This window comes from Ochlerotatus camptorhynchus, unplaced genomic scaffold (assembly GCF_037179485.1).
Source record: "Ochlerotatus camptorhynchus isolate MF236.1 unplaced genomic scaffold, CSIRO-AGI_Acam_v1.1 ptg000401l, whole genome shotgun sequence".
Lineage (NCBI taxonomy): Eukaryota > Metazoa > Arthropoda > Insecta > Diptera > Culicidae > Ochlerotatus > Ochlerotatus camptorhynchus.
The window spans coordinates 4,676,150-4,683,959 of NW_027040887.1; positions in this window are offsets into that span (position 1 = coordinate 4,676,150).

Sequence of the window (7,810 nt, forward strand, 5' to 3'; positions counted from 1 at the left end):
AAAGATCGTGAAACATTCCGTCGGAAGATACCAGAACGTCCTGTTGAATTACACTCTCCCCCCCCCCCCCCGAAGAGCGCCAGTAATGCGTACCGCGTAAATTGAATTCGCGCAAATGGAATACATGTAGCATATGGGATTTGACCTGGGATAGGGACCATGAAATATCTCGCGATCCTGGACATATAGAAGGTTACTGTCCTGGGCAAAGTTGTTCAGTAGATTAAGACCTAAAGGTTTGTGGACAGAAGTTCGGAATTTTCTCACTACGCGGCGCTAGTGTGCATGAATTAATGATGTCCTTGTTTTTGTGATATCTTGAAATCCTTGTCATCTTGGAAGTTGCTTTTTTCGGTGAAGGTTTTCAGTGGATCATGACCTTATTGTTGGTGGACATAAGTTTGGAATTTTCTCACTACGTGGTACTGGTGTGCTTGAATTTGTGATTTCTTTTTTTATGCGATATCTTGAAATCATTGCCATCTAGGAAGTTGCTGTCCTCGGCGAAGTTGTTCAGTAAATCAAGACCTAATTTGGTACACAGAAGTTCGTAATTTTCTCACTACGCGGTGCTAGGATGCATGTACTTGTGATTTCCTTGTTTATGTGATATCTTGAAATCTTTGCTATCTAGGAAGTTGCTATCTTGGGCAAAGTTGTTCATTGGTCAAGGCCTTATGGTTGGTGGCCAGAAGTTTAAAATTTTCCTCACTACGCGGTGCTAGTGTGGTTGAATTTATGATTTCCTTGTTTATGTCATATCCTGAACTAATTTCCATTTATGAAATTGTTGTCTTAGGCAAAGTTTTCCAGTGGACTAAGACCTCATGGTTGGCGGACAGAAGTTTGGAATTTTTCTCACTACGCGGCGCTAGTGTGCATGTAATAGTGATTTGATTGTTTTTATCGATAGCGTAAAACCCTTTCCATTTAGGAGATCGCTGTCTTGGGCAAAGTTTTTCAGTGGATCATCACCTTAAAGTTGGTGGACAAAATTTTGGTATTTTCTCAAAACGTGGCGCTAGTATAAATATATTGATGGTTTCTTATTTTACGTGGAATCTTGAAAACCTTGCCATCCAGGAAGTAGATGTCTTCAGCAAAGTTGTTCAGTGGATCGAGTCCTAATTGTTGTTGGACAGAAGTTCGAAATTTTATCACTACGCGGTGAAAGTGTGCTTGAATTTGTTTAATATCTTGAAATCCGACGCCCACATTCATAAGGAAGGATTTCAAGATTTCACGTATAATTGGATATCATAAATACATTTACACTAGCACCACGTTGTGAGAAAATACCAAAATTTTGTCCACCAACCTTTAGGTTATGATCTACTGAACAACGTTGCGGAAGACAGCAACTTCCTAGATGGCAAGCATTTCAAGATATGACATAAAAAGGAAATCTCTAATACATGCACACTAGCGCCACGTAGTGAGAAAATTCCGAACTTCTGTCCACCAGCCATTAAGTCTTAATCTGCTGAACAACTTTGCCCAGTACAGTAACCTTCTATATGTCCAGGATCGCGAGATATTCCATGTTGGTCCCTATTAGGTCAAATCCCATATGCTACGTGTACTCCATTTACGCGATTCCCTCGCGTAAACGAAATCAACGTAAATGTAATTCGTGTAGACCGAGTTCGCGTTCTTTGGGGCGAGAGTGTACCTTATTTTACGTTGAATCTTGTCAGAATTTCCCATCAAAAGCCCTTAGATCTTCACGTTGAAAGTTCCCATGTTTTTGCATAAAAAGTCGTCTGAACTAGTTGTTGAAAGTTGTCAGAACCTCAGGATGTAAGTGCCCAGATCATATCTTTGGAAGTCTTCCGAATCTTCGATTGGATGGTTCCAAAAATTTAGTTTGGATGTTGTCAGACTGCACCACGTTGAAATCTATCTATGCCAGTTGGAAATTCCCAATATTTCTCGTTATAAGATCTCTGAACTTCCCATTGAAAATCCTCGGATCATCCGTTTGGCAGATATCAGAGCCTGTTCATACTTTCCGATTGGAAGTTTCCAGAGCTTTTCGCTGGAAGCTTCCAGAACATACCTTTTGGAAGTCACAAGAGTTGTCTCAAGATCCAAACAACGTGATTTCGCGACATTCCAGCCCCAAAATTTCTGTAGGACGAAAGACGCCTTATCAAGTTTTTGGAAGTTCTCAGAAATCCCTAATGAAAGTCCTCAGATGTTTCCAGAACTTTAAATTTATTGCTCCCGTCAATTCTTATTAAACGACCCGAAGCTTATTTTCGGAAGTACCTAGATCTTCTTCATGTATGCTGCTATGATTTCCTGTTAGAAATGGACAAATCTTTGTGTTGGAAGTTATCAGCACCTCTCAGAAGATCTCCAATATTTGCAATTGGTTTTCATCAGATACATCATTGGAAGCTCCCAGTTCTGCTCATTCTGTCATGACACAGCCCAAACAATTCTAGTTGGGTGATTCTAGGGACGTTGCGATACTACTGATATCAGTAAAGTATCGATACTTTTATTTAGATACCAAGTAATTAAGTATCGATACTTCTCCAATATCGATACTTTTATCGTGGAATCGCGGTATCGGTATCGAATCGGGGCTAGGATGCATATGGTCAGCATGGCAACTTCTGTTCCATGCGAGCGACTCTTTTCAAAGGCTGGATCTATAATTACTGAGACCAGAAACCGATTGTCAGCAAAATATTTACAGAAACTAATATTTCTAGCAAGCGTCGATGATGCTGAATGGTTCAATTAGTTGGTTTAAATGCTTTTGTTTTTAATAAAATGATACAAACTGTTCGTTATTGATCTTAAACATGGACTTTCAATTTAAATTCATTTACATTGCTTTTTTATCAAATGATTCGATACTTAAAAGTATCGATACTTTGTTTCGATAGTATCGCAAATATCAGTATCAGTTATTCGATACAAGTATCGAATCAAGTATCGAAACTTTTATGTATCGCAACGTCCCTAGGTGATTCCAGTTCTTTCTTAGAAGTTAGGGTTTGGGCTTGTTGTTTGAAGATCTTTGAATTTAAATGATAAATTACTTTCATTTAGTACTTCCCCCCGGAATTGTTTGAAACTTATCATTGAAAGTACCCAGATTTTCTCATTGGATATTATCATAGCCTTTTCTAGCATAACCCCAAAAAATGTTCTCTTAAAGTTCTCAGAAGTTCGTTTTGGATGTTCCTAAAACCTGCTTGAAAGTTCTGACGAAAATTCCCAGAACTTTCCATTGGACGGTTCCAGAACGTTTGGATGTAAGATTCTGAAACTTTTCAATATTTCTGCTTGGAATATGTCAGAACTTTTCATTGAAAGTTCCAATTGAATATGTTTCGCTGAAAATCCCTAGATTTTTGTTCTATAAATGTCTTCAAAACTTTTCGCAAGAAGATCCCAGAACTTTCCTAAATTTACTGCTCAAAATCTCCGAAATTTCCACTGGGAATTAGTCGCATAGCTTTCTGATGGAAATGCATAGAATTTTTTTTTAATTCTTTATAAAAGAGCGTTTTAGCCTTGGTTCACTTCTCAAGCCCCAGAATTTTAGAACTTCTCGCTGAAAATATCTTTTTTTTTCCATTTCTAAAATTTTCTTTCCTTTAGGGGCTGTCAAAATTCCACCTGAACAGTTGTTCAGAGATTTTAGACCATTTTTAAATACAGCACAATATCCAAATAATACATGGTGCGTGCGGGCCTATAAATCATTCGAAAAATTTATTTGATCGGCCGTTTTGAAAACCAAAAAAATTATAATAATTTTTACCAGTTGTGCGCGGTGTTATAGAATAAAGGGTGATACGGTCAAAATTTGGTCAATATCAACTTGACGTATTTCTTTCAATTTTGCATTTAAAAAACCTGAACATCCCTCATTTTGAAGGTGTGTGTGTGTAGAATGTTGCTCCTATTTTGATTTTGGAATTCACTCTTCAGTTGTCAAAATGCCGTCCAAGCAAGAAGAGCAGCGTATCAAAATTTTGCTCGCGCATCGCGAAAATCCGAGCTACTCGCACGCAAAGTTGGCAAAATCGCTAAAAGTTGCCAAATCAACCGTTACAAATGTAATTAAAGTGTTTGGGGAACGTTTGTCGACAGCCAGGAAGTCTGGATCGGGGGGAAATCGAAAACCGGAAGCCGCTGAGACGACAAAGAGAGTTGCCGGTAGTTTCAAGCGAAACCCTAACCTCTCTCTCCGAGATGCCGCAAATAAGCTGGGTGTATCGTCTACAACCGTGCATCGAGCCAAAAAACGAGCCGGACTATCGACTTACAAGAAGGTAGTGACTCCAAATCGCGATGATAAACAAAATACGACGGCCAAAGCGCGATCCCGGAGGCTGTACACGACGATGCTGACGAAGTTTGACTGCGTGGTAATGGACGACGAAACCTACGTCAAAGCCGACTACAAGCAGCTTCCGGGACAGGAGTTTTATACGGCAAAAGGAAGGGGAAAGGTAGCAGATGTTTTCAAGCACATGAAACTGTCAAAGTTCGCAAAGCAATATCTGGTTTGGCAAGCCATCTGTACCTGTGGCTTGAAAAGCAGCATTTTCATAGCTTCCGGGACTGTCAACCAAGAAATTTACGTGAAAGAGTGTTTGAATAAACGTCTGCTGCCTTTCCTGAAGAAACACGGTTGTTCCGTACTGTTTTGGTCGGATTTGGCATCTTGCCATTACGGTAAAAAGGCCATGGAGTGGTACGCCGCCAACAACGTGCAGGTGGTTCCCAAGGACAAGAACCCTCCCAACACGCCAGAGCTCCGCCCAATTGAGAAATACTGGGCTATTGTCAAGCGGAACCTAAAGAAGACCAAAAAAACTGCTAAGGGCGAGCAGCAGTTCAAGGCAAACTGGCTTTCTGCGGCGAAGAAGGTGGACAAGGTGGCTGTACAAAATCTGATGGCAGGGGTCAAGCGTAGGGCCCGGCAATTCGGATTTGGAAAAGCGGAAGCCTAACTGAATATTTTTCCTGAATTTTATACTAATTGAACTTGAAAAAGAAATTTAATTTGATTTTTTAAATAAACGATTTCACCGATTTACACGCGTTTTCCCTTGACCAAATTTTGACCGTATCACCCTTTAGTATCAAAAATCGATTTATTTACGTTTTTATTGTAGGCCTTTTTCAAATGTTACGCGAGATATGCCTTGTTCTTTATTTTTTCCGATGCAGATCAGAGCAAATCAGAGTTGGTCTGATTAACTCTCAGCTAAAGAGACACTCGCATTAAAGCCGTCCTCCCCCTTGGGCAAAAGCCAGTTGCTTGCTAAGGAAAACAAAATCTGATGCTTGGGTGTTGCCTTACCAAAAATGTTTTTTTTTTTAAATAATGCATTTTATACACTACCAAAAAGTCATGTAAATTTCAATGCCCTGAAACCGACACATGCAAGCGGCTCTTTTGACATAATAATCAGTTGAAAAGGGCGAGAAAATCAATTCAATCAAACGAACTTCGAGTTGCATATGTTTCAGTTTCAGCACACTTACATGACAGTTTGTTTACGGTCTATGATTTACGTTAAAGCTGAATAACGTCTCGTGTAAAAATAGTAATTTCCAAGTGTGTGTATTGTCTTCGGTGGAAATATTCCTAACAATATTTTGAAACGATACAGAAGTCAAATATGACGTTTCATACTAAACACTAAGTCTTGTGTAATTGATGAGCAAAGTTAGCGACCGCTCTGGTCGTAAAATTGAACTTTGAAAATGGTTTTTAGAAAATTTAAACAATAAATCAATCTTGTAAAAATTACTAGAGATACTCATTTTTGTTCTTTAATTTTGCACAGAAGAGTATTCCCATTGAGCGTTGCGTTGTTTTGTAAAAAATCGATGCAGTAAGTGATTCTGAACCGATCCACTTTCACCTTTAGTGCGCCCCACACAACGGAAGCTTCTTCCATATTTCCATCAATGTGTTCATGTCAATATTTTCAACAATATGGTCGGGATCATCAATACATTGTTGTTGCCGCTGGCATGTTCCAATTCAAATCACAACCACCTTGACATGAGATGATAAAGAACAGGCCCCATCTGCTGCTGTAGTCAAACAGAAGGGGAAAATGAGGGGACATATTAAAAGATGAAATCAAACTTTTTTGATTTTGCTTATATGCTTATATGCTCATCAATATATTAGTCGTCAATATTTGCATCAATATGATGGTCAATACTTTTGAGTATTGACAATATTTTTGCCCGTATGGTACAGCGTGAAAATATCATCATACGTTACGTTTGTGTTCAACCTTCCACCAAAGTTTGACACTCAGAAGATCTATAAACACCGACAAACCGACATGCCACTGGAGCATTTCGTTTGTTTGCAATTCTATTTATCGAATGAGCAGTTTTATCCAGGGCATCTGATCGTTCCTTTTTTCTAGCGAACGGCAGCAGCAGTATGAATTCAATTTCACCACTCCCTTATGTGCGGTACTTTGTATACCATTCAATGTGGGGGACACTACGCTTTGCATTCATACATACCGATGCACAGTAAAGCGAATAGATACCAAAAAGCATTCCCACTTTCTCTTCTTCAAAATCCTCTCCCGTACAGTCGCTCCCTTTCGCTCTGGTTTCATTCCCATTTTGATTTCATTCAGGTTCCTTTTTTCGTTTTGGGTTGGGAATGTCCGAAAAAACAGTCAATGAACGGCATTCATCGAGCAAAGTGGTTGGTGTGTTAGATGCTAAAAAATAATTATGTTGGTTTGAAAGAACAATGTTTGGTTTTTGAATAACAACATTCAAGAATCAATATGATTTTTGTTTATCAGAATGAGAGTATTTGAATGAATCTATAGTGCTCATATAGGATTGTTTAATAAATTTTATTTTTATTAAATTGTCAACCTATTAACTTCTACCTTTTAGAAATTCATCATAAATACATTCGCACGGATTTCAGACCTTGCACTCAGCATGCCACGTTTACTGAGCCCAGCTGTTCAACAGGATGAACTGGACAGTTTTTTAGCGGACATGTTTGGAGGCTGTCTAACAGGTTCAAGCGGAGACCCGAAAAGTATCCCAAACAAAACGCTTCCAGAACAGTTAAGTGTGTTGGATGTTGGATTGCGACAACCACACCATGTCAACGTTTGGGAGTACTGGGTACAGAAGAAAATCATGCAAAAGGATCTCTTTGAAGCAGCTGCTGTAATTTAGGCCGTTCCATCGATGCAAGTATCAGTGGAACGTGCTTTCAGTGCTCTGGCGTTAACGATTTTAGATCAGCACACATCCTTGGGTGAAAACACCCTAGAAGATTTGCTCACTATCAAAATAAACCAACCAACTCAAATAATAGAAGTAATGGAATGGTGATGATTTAATGAACTTCAAGGCAACGTGCAATCATTTTTTAACAAGCAGAGACATAAAAACCTAAGTCTACTCTACTTAGGTTTTTTATTTCTATGCTTGTTAAAAATGATTGCACGTTGCCTTGAAGTTCATTAAATCATCACCCTTCCATTACTTCTATTATTTGAGTTCAACAAGTAGTAGAGTAGATGTTTGGGGCCTCCCTTAGCTCAGTCGATAAGGAGCAGCTACAAAGCAAGATCATGCTGGAGGTGGCTGCGTTCGATTCCCGGTCTGGTCTAGGAATTATTCGGGTTGGAAAATTTCTCGACTTTCCTGGGCATAGAGTATGATTGGACTTGCCACACAATTATACTACTGCAAAAATGGTACAGGCATCGGAAGCGCTCAATTAATAACTGTAGAAGTGCATCTAGAACACTAAGTTGAGAGCACGAAA